General features: G+C 37.6%; 1 long non-coding RNA gene across 1 annotated transcript in view; it reads right to left on the minus strand.

Moving 5' to 3' along the window:
- Nucleotides 1-860: 860 nt before the first annotated feature.
- Nucleotides 861-14,890, minus strand: part of LOC107087811 — a 29,950-nt gene continuing 15,920 nt past the window's right edge. The window contains exons 2-3 of the long non-coding RNA XR_001481356.1: nt 3,365-3,784; nt 861-1,204 (exon numbers count right to left, since the gene is read on the minus strand). This is a non-coding gene — a long non-coding RNA (uncharacterized LOC107087811). The remainder of the gene's footprint in view (nt 1,205-3,364; nt 3,785-14,890) is intronic.

The raw sequence follows: 14,890 nt of genomic DNA on the forward strand, positions 1-14,890 counted from the left end.
AATGATTCAGCCTAAAATATGACCCAGCGAGCAGTCTTCCTTCTCTTTGTTGCTTTTTGACACAATGAGTTGTTGTTTGTTTCCTGAACTAAATAGAAATAATTGAAAAGCTGGTGTTGTGCTCCTTCGTTGTTTGCACAGTACAGTTAATAAGTTGTGTGTCAATGCCAAACTGCAGTTTAACGAGTTGAGTCATCCTGGCTGTTTTGTTTGTACAAGCCATTTTTTTCCCTTGCACTCATGTGGCTGTTCACTACTCAATTATTATCTGATGCAGTCTACTGATTCTTTATTCAGGACCAAATTGTTTACAAAGCAATCAGAAAGTGTCAGTCTGTGTTCAGGAATGATTCCCTGATGGGCTACTCTTTTTTTTTTATGTGCAAAGTGTGTGCAATCAGAGGGTTGAGTATCTATATTACAAAACCTTTACCAGGGAATCATCAAGCAGGCAACATCTAGCAGACACATATTCATTAGGAGAGCTGGCAATGTATATAAAAAAACAGCTTTATTTATTACAGAATGCATATATGTCTAAGTTAAGCGCATTTTGATACTGTGGTTGCGTTAAAGGACTGGTAAGCCATGTTTTAGAAAGAAATAAGTGCCAGTATTTAATTTATACAATACAAATATGTGACACACATAAGGGTAACAATTTGATACAGATATATCAATATTTTTTGTACAGAAATTATGAGGAACAACGCCATTAATAAGTTGATTATGGTAACTAACCCAAATAACAAGATATGTACAATAAAAATGTATAAAAATTGACAACAGAACACAAGCAATGCAAAAAAAATTGCTTAAAAAAAAAAATGCCCGCTATACAGTTTCTGTGATGCCCCACTTCAAGAGCCCACTATTCATTTTAATAGTGAAAAAGCTATGCTACAGGTGACACTTTAAAAAGTCATGAGCTAAAATGGCTTAGCAACGAGAACTTAAAAAATAAACCCTACTAATTAGGGCTGAAAAAGCGAAAATGTAGGATGCATATCATTGCAAATTCTTCATAAGTATATTAGTTGTATTTAAAATACAATAAACACACATTCTTCCATTCATTTTGGACTTCATATGGGCTTTAGTTTGAAGGTTATTCTGTTTCCAGCTTCAGATGTTTCTACCTTTTCTTAAAAGTTGGAAGGCAGAACCAATCTGTCACACCTCCTGTCCACCTCTCCTTGGCATGCTAAATGAGGAAAAGAAACAAAAACAATGTTTGGATTTTTTAAACTGTTGTAGACAAAACAACTATAAAAATGTAGAATAGCCTTATTTCACATGCAAAAATGATGATTGCAAAAGCAACAAAGACATGAGAAACAATCCCATGCTTAGGCTTCACAGGGAAAAGGCTGGAGAGAAGGAGCAAAGCCATATTGGTGGATCACATCACGAATTGGACTGTGGTAAGAATCCATGTGCAGAACGTTAATATAATCTCTGGAGGATGTCAATAAATTTCAGAAATCTCTAAGACTTTGTTTATCCGGTGCAGATTTAATGCATAAAAAGCAGATGTGTGTGTCTGTATGTGGGGGGGTGGGGTTCTTTGCTTGTTTTGTTTTTACTTGGGGTTCGGAGATAATGTAAAGCCTGTGTAATTTGGGCTTTATTCTAACAGCACTTACAGTATAGGATGGATCCTAGTTTTTTATTTCACTCCCCATTATTGCATTTCCTTTATTGTACTTAATTTGTTTCCTAAACTGAGTTTGTCCTAAAATCTGTTGTCTTTGTCAAATTTCCTCCATGGTACAGTATGTAAATAAAGTAATCTTGTAGGAATTGAACACAAAAATGACAGGATTTTTTAGCAGCAAATCTTTTGCAAGCAACTTTAAACAAGGTAGGTCAGCAGGGTGGGGTGAGATGGCGATGCAGGTACATATCCCAGTATGTATAGTGTTCTTGAACAACATCCCAGTACACCGATGGGTAAAAAAAGTGACGGTACTGTTGCATACAGTACTAACCGACCTAAATAATCCTGGAATTAATGCAAGTTGTCATCTGTCCTTTTCCTTGGATATTTTTTCACTAACATTCGTAGATCTCACACTTCATTGCAAAACATAGAACACATCAAAAAGATAACATTTTCTTTTCTGGTATTTTCCAAGTTATGTCCCTCTGCTGCTTCATTGATTTCAATCTGCTTTATGCAACAAAGTCACCACATCTAGATGCTGTCAGTTGCTTGACATATCAGCAGCAATTCGCATGGTGGGCAACAAGCTCCATTCATGTCAGTTCTATTTGCAGCTTGAAGGTTTCAAATCAACATGGCAGACATAGTACTTTATTCCTTATGGGAAGCCAAACAGTGGAACCAGGGTTCCTGCATTCTTCAGCAGATGCTCCCATTGTGAGACGTCCAGGCCCTTTGTCTTTTGTCTAACCAGGACACAAAACTGACCTGCTTTGGCGGAGAATTGCCTGTACAACAGAGGTAGGTACGGCACTGTTCTGGAGCTCAGACAGGAGTGGCGGGAGGTCAGAGCCAGAACACAGGCAGAGAGAGGCAGAGGCTGCAGGTGGCCTGGGCCGGCTTTAGAGATGCAAAGGGAGGATGAATTATGTATGATTTAGTGGTCAATTTAAGGGCTAAATAAAGCATATTTTTAAAACCACACACAAATCTCTTCAGATATTATTCTTTTCAAGGTTAAAAATTAACTTTTTAAAAAAAAGTTTTTTCTTCATTGTACTTGCTCAACCTACATCACAGGCAATCCAGCCCCTGATTGAGTGTCGCTATGCATCTATTAAATGTGTTGCATTGCCTTTATAATCAACATTATCATACCTGTTGCATTACTACAAGTCAGAACCCTGGGCTCCTGAACATGCCTTCACAATTGCATAACATGTAGTGTATATATTGCGCATTCAGAAATACAGGATACAGGAATCCATCTTCCACCATTTGAGCTTAAACATTTGGCTTCACTCTGGCTTCCTATGTTAGACTGAAATGATTGTCTAAAAATTATAGCAAAAGTTTTGAGGGAACACAGAGCCCCAAGCAGCTTTCTTTTAGCTACATTAGCTGTAGATTTGTATTTTGGAGGATTGAGGTGTCTAATGTTTATTTAATATGTGCATTTCGTTTTATTTAGTTAAATTATTGTCATGGCTCTGATGGCTGGCCCCATTGCTAATTTCATTCAGCTGCCTAACTCTGCCCGGTTTCCAATTACTGCTCATCTAAGCCCCATGCTCCTGCTACTAAATATACGGCTCAGTCCCTGCCATTGTGGCCAGATTACATGTATTGGTGTTGGTGCTCTTGTGCTAATGGTTGTTCCGTAGGGTTCCTGATTTCCTGACCTGTTCTGCCTCTTACCTACTGAGCCTGCGTGTTCCAATCTGAACATTCTTCCTGAACTGTCTGTGGACTGCTGGAACCCTGGAGCAGCCTGTTCCTATTCTGATCGGTATCCCTGACCAGACTCCTGGACCTCTGAGCCTTCCTGTTCTGATCAGTTTCCCTGGTATGGCTCGGACTCCTGCTTGTTCTCTGGGGCTGCAGCATCTGGGAAAATTTGGACAACGCCCATGGCATCTTCTTGGCAGCCCACTGGCTGGATCCTACCTCGTTCTATGGAGATGGACTGAACTGTTAAACCCAGTATGTGACTCATATGGATAATCATTCTCCATCAGATAATCATGGTCGCTTACCAGTGTTTTTCTTAAACCAGAGTTTCCAGTGATTAGTGGTGCCGCGTCCTAGCCGCTGATACCACGGATCCACAGCCTGCTTCTATTAAATAAACGCTTTGAATTATCCCACTGTTGGTCTCGACTGAATTCTGGGTCCTACATTCTGAGCTTATAACAGTTACAGAATAACAGGAAATCATATAAGCTCATTATTTTTATCCATTTAAAACACAATGAAAAACATAATGACATGCACATTTCACAATTTCCTTCAGAGCAACTATCTTAAATTTAAATTCAATATGGATTACATTTTCTATTACTTTTCAGAAGTAACCAAACATATAAACAATGTAACATTCTCTTACATTGTCATTAATGAACCTGAAAAAAGACAAAAAAGGTCAAAGAAAAAAGGAAATAGGATATTTGAGCAAATAAAATGCATATTAATTTTCTTACTTACTCGTTCTTATTATTTTTCTTTATTTCTTTGCTTTGAATCAGAAATAGAAGTCTCCCTACGATCAAAAGGAAAGCTGTATAGAAATGGATAAATATTTTTCCGATATAGAAAATACTCCTTTTACCCAACTTCTCAAATGTTCTGTAAAACCTCTATTTTGGCTTCCTTAAAGTTTGCAGATGTTTCTTAGCAGCAAAGTTACTCAGGAGTATCCTCCCGAGTAACCTTGAATAGGAATCATTTACTGGCCAATGTTACCCACAGAATTCCACACTGTCAACAGCACTCTGTGTCTGCCACTCTGGGTTGTATGTTATCCATGCCATAAGGCTGGGAATCAGGAGGAGCTCCTGCATGAAGATAGATGTGCATCTGAGGCGAGGAGGTGGGCAGGGTCGGCAGCCGGCTGTCTGTGTGATTTAACACTGTGTGTAAATCAAGAGCCGGTCTCTGCTCGACCAGCCAGCCTCATTTCAATCTCTCAACAAATCACACTGCACAGGCAGTTAGAAGGGGTAAAGCTATAAAGGAGCCCCAAAAATAATCATCTTCTGAAACTCTCTTTCTTATGCTTTCATTTATTAAGTAGATGAGCTGAGATCTGCTATACATCAAAGGAGACATAGAAAATATGGTTTGGTCCTTCCAGATGATATTGGCATTTTGCTTGGTTAGTCATGTATGAGTTTATGTATGGAAGGTGGCAGGCATTGTCCTTCATACCCATGTTGAAATGTAGAAGCAATTTTGTGCTGGATGTTTAGAGAATTGCAGAAAAGATCCTGCAGAAGGGGAATGAAGTTTCTGTAAATTACAGGTTCGAAACTCCTTTTTATGAAGTGTTAAAAGAGGGTATTAAATTTGCATATCTCTTGCTGTCAGGCAACCTATGTTGAACTAGATATTAGAGTAAACCTGTGCCAGGGAGTGGGTAACCCAGTGATTCACTTCCAACAGATTAATTCAGTGCCCTGTGGAGGGAGTAACATACGCACCAAGCGGGGAAAGAGTCTGTGAAGACCATAGCCTCCTCTGACAGTTCTTACTGAGGTGTAAAACCTGTTTTGGAAGCAATTACCTCAACCCACAACACACAGACTATGCTCAGGACCAATACAGTTAGTTTTAAACATGACGTTAATCATGTTTTAAACACTTTTTGGTCCCTATTTATGAAGAGAACTAAAAATGTTTTAAAGACTGAAAGGGAATGCATCATTTTAACAGCTTTTGTTTTTCAATTATGTTTATGCTTGTAGCTCACTGTAGCTATAATTGTTTCCTTGTCAGAAAACAAGAAATATCCAAAAGAAAGTACAAGACAACCATAGTTGCAGAAGGGGGATGATGTTGCACACCAACTCAGTAATAGTACCCGAGACCAAAGTACAGTAATAACAGCAAGGTTTGGGACAGAGTTAGGGTTAGGGTCTCTTTACCTGTCTTTGCATAAAACTGTTAATTTTAAAAACCCACTGTTTGAGCTACAATTCTGGTGCAATTTAAATAATACAACCAGTAGTATTGAAATGCCCACATTATTTAAATTTACTTTGTTTTGTTCTTGTTTTGATTTTTTGCGTCCTGTTTTGCCAATATAGCTCTGGGAATATATTTGTCCTAGAGCTAGCTGATAGCCCAAAAGCTTTTCACAAGCAAACCATTATGACTGTTGCCATAAGGTTTCACTCACTTTTATGTTAAACTTTATTTAAAATTATTTAAGGAGTAAAATCATATGCAATAGACGCTGAGACAGAAATGGAGGTGAGAAAGATAGAAGGGATGATAACTAAGGGGAGATAGAGAGAGAGACAGGAAAGAGGACATGAAAAGAGAAAAAAAAACCGAAGACAGAGGAACAAGTCACTGGCGGGGAGAATGAGAAAAGGGAGGAGGCAGGCCCTGCTCACATTTGGCCTAGCATGTTCAGTAGGTGGGTGTGGAAGGCAAAGACCCAAACTGACAAATAGACAGAAACAATTTCACATTTATCCAGTCACAGGCACACAATCCCACCCTCAAACCCATATGGACATATACAAGCACTCAACTGAGACACACAGAGGCAGACACTAAACATATTCTTAAAGTCCTCATCCAAACACTATCATCCCAGGACCAATCCCTCTGGGGGCAACAGACTTAGTAGGAGATCCCCAGACCCCACAGTGTGGGAAGGGAGGGATGCAAAAAAAAAAAAAAAAAGCCGGAACCCACGGCATCCCCCACAAGCTGCACACCTGCCCACCACAGATGCCAGAGTAGGTAGCCAACCTGCTGAAGAGCAGCCTCTGTGGACGCTACCCATCTACTTTGCCACAAAAGAAGCTTCACTATTAGCTATTTGACGTAGAAAACAGAGGTGTTACGACCACACTACTGAAAAATTTCAGTCAGCTAGTAACGGCGCTATTTATAACTACTGCCCATCACTCTTGTAGCCTCCCACTGTAATCCACTGCTCTCTTCATTTGTACAACCAAGAATCAGGTCTTGGCTTTCTTGATTAGGCCTTGAGGACGGACTTAAAGTTTGGGACAAAAACAGAGAAATTTAGTACTACTAAGAAAGTATTTTTTATGTGTTTGTTGAAAAGAGATTATTAAGTCTTAATTATCTTTTTTCTTTATTTTGGATGGCTATCCAGTGTTGTAAATATTCAAATCACTTTCAAAAGTTACACTATAAACATAGCAGAAGGAAAACAAACTTTAATCTTCTCCAAAGAGTCGCAAAGTTAGCTTTTGAGAAAAAGCCTGCTAATATGTGGCCGATTTATCCATGACTTACATCCATAATATATATACATATATATGCATATGATCAAAAACCCAAATTGTTTGGCTGGAAGCATTTTCCTTTTCTTTTGTTGTACCTAATCCCTCTTTTGATTTCCGTTGCATGTATTCTTTGTAGTCTGAGAAGCTTGGCCAGTGGGATAGATGTGTCCATTCTGAGTTAAAGAAAGATGTCTATTTAGCCATGTGGTATCTGGCTCAAGGTCTCTGTTCAGATGGTCCCTTATACTGTTACCTCCAAGGGAGACTTTCTACAGAAAGAGAGTGAGAGGTTAGGTTTTCAAGTCTTTATAGCAAGTGCAAGAACCTCATCTGTCCTTTGAACCCTGTGGGTGTGACTTGAAGAGGGTGCTGCAGCTTTAGAGAAAACAAACCTGTATATGATTCAAACTACAGTATGTTGAAAAATAAGGTTGGGCTATAAACCAAGATCATTTCGGACATTGGGAAGCAATTTATATATATTATCCAGGGGATGCAATTTTGCTCAGCAGTTAGCTCTCAATCACCAATCTCTCATGGCTACAAACCCCCTTCACCCAATACAGTATAACAAGACACTCCTAGAGGGGGACATGCAATTCCCCCCACGGTGTTTGAGGACAAAAGCAACTTAGTCATGCCTGCTGTTTTTTTGGGGGGGTCTGATATCTGGCCAGTTCGCATTCGAGAGGCGCCAGCATTGAAGACTCATGCTACTGACCAAAGGCTAAGCTGACCTGATGGCTACACCAGAACCAAATGGCTGCAAAACAGACCATTGGCAACATTTCTCTCTGAGTTGTGGGACTTCCAGATGCCTGGAGGAGATTGGAGGCATGAAGCTACTGAGAACAAAGAGCTGTAGCCTGCTGCCACATAAATGCGGGAGAAAATCTGAAGCCTTCTAAAGACAGATAGAGGTAGAGGTCTGGCACAAGTCACAAAGAGTTTCTAGCAACATCATTTCTTAGATTTTTGATAATTTCATGTGTATATTGTTGGCTAATGTAAACAAAATGGATAGCATAGTACACCATGATAACAGGTTTGAGATTTTGTTTATAAATCTAGAACAGGCTTTATTTCACTAACGGTTTAAACACTAATATAACACAAACGTTAATATGTTTTCTTATATGATGAATACATTTTGATAACCAAATTATGACCAAAAAGTAATTTCATATTTACTACCTACTAGCTTAGAAGGTTAAGAATCAATTAACTAAAGGTTATTGGTTTCTAATTTGGCAAATCATTTAATAAAACAACGTTTTCCCGAATCTTCTTGGATTTACTTTGTGAAATGGTTTGAACACATTCCAATTCTTCCAAATTAACCTAAATCTACTTTGACCTCTTTCTGAAACTTTGGTTCTCATACATATAATCCATGTTGAAATCATTGCATCATCACATTGATTATTTTTTTTCCGTCTTCTTTGTATAGTAGCTTAGTTTAGTTGAGTGACACAAATTATGTCAAGATTTTAACTTAATATGTCTGACTTGGAGCTGCATGATTTTTTGGGGGGTTAATAAACTTATATTTTGAATGTATGTGGTGAATGTATTCAATATATGTGTAGAGTTATCTATTTAACCATGATTTGAGCTATATTCACACTTTATTTTGTTCTAACACACAGCCACTTTGGGATGTATTCACAAACAATATACAATACTGTGGTGGGCAATAAATGAATAAAACATTAATACAACATTTACATCACCACTTTTTTAAGGTAAACTGAACTGATTGAACATGAGTTTTTAAACTTCTGCATTATCACTGTGATATTTTTGGCTCTTGAAAACCCTGACTTACACACTCAGACACGTTTAGTGAACAGAAAATGTATAAAAGATTATACAGAAAATCTTAATGTATCAAAATCAATGCAAATAAATGCTTTCATTTACCTTATTCAAAAAGTGTGTTTTTTATTTCATTTCTCAGAAAGTTAATTGACAAATCAAAAGTTAATTAACAAGTAAAATTAGATTCCAACAAGTTTTTCTTTTGAAATAAATATTTATGTAAAACTGTAGCATTGAATATGAGCGTGCTGAATTTACTTCATATATTTCAGGGAAATTAAATGTCAGTCACTAAAAAGCTAGATAAGGTAGAGTTTCTCTTTGCATTTCTGTTCTCTAATGCACAATCTGCAACAGCTACTTTGATATATTTGTTGTTATTAGAACAATGAATGGGGATCATTGGCTGGAGAGGATAAAATAAAAGCTTTTTTTTCAGTTTTGTTTTTGAACCCTTTTTTTTTTTAAAACTTACCCTGTAGGCTGGGACACCATTTTTTTTTTCCCCCTGTTGTTTTTCTATACTAAAGAACAGAATGACCCACCATGCTTTTTATAGCCTGGTCCATGGGTCCCAATTACTTCTTTTTCAAATTTCTCTAAAAACAATCTTTTTTTTCAGTTTATATCATCTTGTCCAGAAATCATAAATGCTTTATGTGCACAGAGCTGTTGCAAATTGTAGCTGCCTATAAAACAGCAACAATTCCACACTGTTCTTCCAAACTCTCCAGCAAATACAAAATCGTTACCTAAATAGGGTGATTTGCACTTTAACACCTGTTATCATGTATTCTTGTTAGATCACCCATGGTACACGATTTAGCTCTCATTTAGTTGATCTGTGCAAGAGAAGAAAAAAATATATGTGTCTTTCTAATGGAGAGACAAATTCTGACTGTTGAGGAGAAACATGCTCTCTTGACTTATTTACCTTTTTGCTCACTTAAACTGAAGAGATAAATGTTCAAGTGCTACTTTTCCTACCACACTTTAAGGTGATTTGACTTTAGCAGTCTTTTTCTGTTCATACTGTGGCACATTGTCCTGTATGAAAATATATAGGCAGTTATTCTGTGATAAATGTTCTCACTGGAAAAACAATCCAGAAATAAGCAAAACTTTCTTAAATTAAGTGTATTTACCCTTCATTTGAGTAGGTAAATTAGATAGTTTGCCAATGGAATGAGTATTTTATACTCATAAAATAAGTTACCGTATTTAGATAATATGCACTTAAAATAAGACAATGCAATTGTGTTTTCTTATTTTAGGTGTAAATTGTCTTGTTCCATTGGCAAAACCGCTCTTTTACCTCCTCAATCCAAGAACAAATGCACTTATTTTAAGAAAAAATTACTTATCTAGATTTCGATTTTTTCCAGTGCTTTATTGCTTGTAAGGTTTGAAAAAAATGAAAATAGATAAAATCTTTCTTTTTTCATGTTCATTCTCTTTAATTTTTTGACTTGATTAATACTTATCCTTTAAATAAGTTGCATTGCATTTCCTTTATAAAGAAGGCACATAAAGGACCCTTTTTTTTGCAAACATAATTTCAGTGTGATGCTCGAGCAAAATTTTAGTCATCCCATAATAAAACATTTCTGTAAGTTCTTTAGCCCCTTTCAAGCACAAGCATTAATTCAGAGTTCATCAGTATTCTTTACGAACAGCCCCAGGGATTAATGAATTCAGGCAAGCATCCACTTTATCAAATAGCCTTAATAGAGGGCTTCCTATCTTCATGAATGGTCAGTTATGGATTTATTTAGATGGCTTGGAGATTGAGTTACAGTGTTATTGTACAAATCATCCATGTTGAGATTCTGAGACAGTTCTCTTCTTGTTCTCTTTATTGTCTTTAGGGGCACTTAAGCTGCACTTGATCTGATGGTATTTACTCCTTACCGACCATTGTATCATGGCAATGCATGGTACTAACTGAGCCTCAGAGAAAGAAAAAGAAGTTTGCAAAGCACTAATAAACGTAGATGTTAAAGCACTGAAGTACACTGAAGTGGTGCAAATAATCCTAATATGGTTTCTTAATGTGAAAAAGATTATTAGGAATGAAACACAGAACTTTGGGAAACACAGCGTGAACATAACTGAAAACATAGCTGTCATTACCCTCTCAAACAGCAATTACTAACTGAATGTACAATGCATCTGTGCTCAGACATGAATAGATTCTTGCACCCTTTTCATGCCTGGAAAAAATATGGAAAAAACAAACAGCACCTGGAAATATCCAAGATCCTTTTTGTTCCAAAGGGGATCAAACATGCTTACACCTAAAAATATAAGTGCAGTTTACATTAGGCAAGTGTGTGCCAATCACAAGGACGGCATAGTGACCTTTGGAAAAACTGCTGAGTTGCTACTCCTGTGATCTTATCAGTGGATCACATATCAAGCCAATGCTTCACGACAGCAACACTGCTTCCCTCTTACTACATAACTGGATTGTTTTTTTTTTCAGTTTACCTTTAGGATTAAATCACCATTAAAAAATTTTGCAACAGTGATTTCCTATACATTTATTAAATCAATTGTGTGGCTTTCCAATCTGATTGTTATTGGTTTGTTAAGGGATTTTTGGAATCAAACTTGTACTAGTAAGAACTACGTTTCAGATATCTACAAATCTTCACTAATTTTAAGTGGCCGTTTAACATATTTGTTTTAACATATTTCAATCTGAAAAACTCACACGTAGAGAAAAGACAATAAGGAGAAATTTATTGATAAAATTACTTTGTCTTTGGCGCTCAGACCTCGACAGGAAACATAGAGCTTAATTTTGATAGATATGGATGAACAGGAGCAAAGAATAGCGCTGTTTCCTCCCCAGGCCTGAAACTGGTGGTGGAGTGGAGATGGATGAAGTTGGTCAGTCTGTAGACTGCTGGTTAGCAAGACAGTATGCTAAGCTTTATGGGGAGATCCAGTGGATTGCGTGAGCTGATACTAGAGCTTCAATCAGGGACCTAGAAGATGGAAGTCCAGTTGGATAACACAGGTTGAGAGAACCTGTTTATGATGAGCAAGCATGAAGCAACAGTGGAAAGAAAAAACTCCCTGTTGGGAAGAAACCTCTAGCAGAATATGGCTCAACATGGCGGTCTTCTGCTGGACCGGTTAAGATGAGAAAGGGAACGAAGTAAGAGGAGGAATGACTTTCTGATGAAGCTTTAGCTAAGATGGCGGAGGAGGGGATGGAGGTGGGTTGATAATGGGTTGAAATGGTGTCATCTGAATGAAGTCACACAGCACATCTGCCGCCTGCGCACAGGAGCAGACAAGTGCGTATACATGTAGGAGGCCTTTTAAGATGAACTTTGGATGCAGATTGGCTTTCGTGGAGGTGTGGTTCGCTGTGTTGCAGGTGGATGTAGAAAAACAATGAGTTTCTTCACTTGAACTTCTGCCTAGGCTCCATATTTGAAAATTTATATGTATTTCGGATATCTTTAATAGTATTCCTCCTATCGAAAATTAACATTTCAGATATCTAAAAAGTAATTCTAACTTATACAAATGAGGTCACTCTCCCCCATTCATGTGTATTGGGGAAAAGTATGGGGACATTCAACTGGTCCTCATATGGTAAAGTTCTCTTCTTTGAGTTTTGAGCCAATTGATAGATCAAACTCTTGCCGAAACCTGTCGGGAGAAGAGCAAAAACATATTTTCCTCTGAGAAAAGCCTCCAGAGCAGTGTTTTGCTCTTCTTTCAGTGAAGAAATACAGTGTAATTCCAATAAAACTTGCTCAATAGCCACGCTAACACTAGTTTCATCGGCCGAAGCCGCCATGTTCTTTAGACTAAACTGCCGCGCTTCTCGTTGCGTCACACCTCAACCCGCCTCAAAGCCAACGCTGATTGGACGTTCGTTTGGTGAAAGGCTCCAAATTCAGAGATCAGGATGGTCTCACGAGGCTAACCTCTGTTTCCCTGAACACTGAATTTCTGTCTTGCCTGAATACTGGATCCTCTGTTCTGAGTCGTGACATCATTAGCCCATGCCTATACTAAAATTTAAGCGCTGATGTTTTTCTGCTTCGGTCTCAGCGCCAAGTATTAAAATATTGTATCATTAAAACTTCTAATTACCTTCTTTCTTTGTGGGAGTTTGTCATACTGAGTTTAAAGTAAGGACTAGATGATTATTATTAACGAATGGCAAAAAAAAAAAAAAAAAGATCTTATTGTCAAGCCAAATCCAAGACTTCACCATAGCAACCATCTTAACAATTTATAATTTATTTATAAGCCTTTATCTGCTATAAAACCAGTGACTTCACTCTGTCATCATCACATATACCCATATACTGTATAAGCCACTGATCTATTGGTCATTCCACTCTTTGGCGCAAACTAAATGTAAGAAATTGTTTTGTAATTGATCCAAATATGTCTGATTGTTACCGGGTTTAAACAGGTTTTTCAGCCAGTGGAAAAGAGGTATAAAGCTAAAATAATACATATACTGTACTACTACGTCCGCAAGCTTAGTTGAAAAAGAGACACCGGGGATGCAGTACAGGAGTAAGGAGACAAGAAAGGAACAAAAAATGTAATCCATCTCTTCCATCAATTATCATGGGCAATATGAGACCTTTAGGAAACATTTCAAAATAACTCCAAGGCCTAACAAGGATCCAGCAAGAATATTGGCAATGCAGTAACATGGCTGCATGATCTTATCACGGACTCCGGCATCTCTCTGCCAGGCTTTCTGATCACATGAGCAGACAGAGATTTAAAGAAGACTGCAAAATTTAAAGGAGGTGGGTTGGCTTTACTTGCGAACAACAGATGGTGTTACTGTGAAGATTTGTCACAGCAGCCAAGATATTGAACTGTTGGCAGTTGGTTTTTGGCTATATTATTTACCCAGAGTTTACCAGTGTTCTATTACCAACCGTTTACATTCCACCTTCTGCCATTGCTGACACTGCATGTGAGTTAATCAGTTCTGTTGGTGTTAAGCAGTAGACACAACAGCCAAATACATTTGTGGCAATATTTGGTGATTTTAATCTCACCTCATTTTCTACACCCTCCGCCTTTCACCTTTCTGTATGTAGTGACAGTGGTGACTGTATCGTGTGTGTCAGTTCTGAATGGCCCTTTTGTAACATACTGGTGCCTTTCACAAATCCCCAGTTCAGTAAGTAGCAGTAATATAATACTGGAATGCAGATGCTCACCGCATTTGGCTGTTATTCACAGAAAAGTCTAACTTGTATCCTGATGATTCCAATGGAAACAGGGAAGGAAGATTTCCCAGGAGCTACAGTATGTCATGCCTAATTTACCTTCCTGCACTAAAGAAAGGCATTTAATTGCTAACTATAATAATGGTTAGACAAGCATAATTCTGTCAATATACAGCAAAAATAATGCTTTATTTACTTGAAAATCCTTTAAATAGACAGAGAGATTGTAAAGATAAAATTGCCAGCCACAAAGAGAGTATGATTACAACCACTTAAAACAAAACTTGTCATAATCACACAGGAATTGTAATAATTGACCAGCCTATTTCTGTACATCTAAAGTACTTACTCAGGGAAAAGCGTTCCCACAGCACTGACACAATTAGTTTGCAAATTAGAATTCAAAGATTGTCCAATGTGGCCATCAGAGGAAAGCAAACAGCACAATAATAGTTCACTGGATTACAGCACAAACATACTAATGCTAAAGAATATTTGTTTGACTCTATGAATGAGTCTCCTTTCTCCATTCTACAGAATATATCAGAGAAATTAGTGGCTTATGTTGAATCATACTTAGGATGCAGCCTTGCTAGCGAAGGCAATGACAAAAGGTCTCGAGTTGTAAAGTTTGACAAAATTATGTTCAGTGAGTTGTAAAATTTTAATGCAGAGGCTCTAACAGTCCATCATAGCATGAAGGGAAGTATCTTTACTCAGTGTTTGAGACTCTGAATAGTACAGTTCATAACAAGACTGACCATCTACTGAATTACATTGCAAAGTACCTACGTACTTTACACAAAATGTGTGTTTTAAGACTGTCTAAAATCTTTCCACTGCCAAATTCAAATAAAAGCCAAAGAAAAATTATGAGTGAAATGAACAAGATTAAAAGGCACAGCGTC

This window comes from Cyprinodon variegatus, unplaced genomic scaffold (assembly GCF_000732505.1).
Source record: "Cyprinodon variegatus isolate N-32 unplaced genomic scaffold, C_variegatus-1.0 Scaffold195, whole genome shotgun sequence".
In the NCBI taxonomy this organism is placed as follows: Eukaryota; Metazoa; Chordata; class Actinopteri; order Cyprinodontiformes; family Cyprinodontidae; genus Cyprinodon; species Cyprinodon variegatus.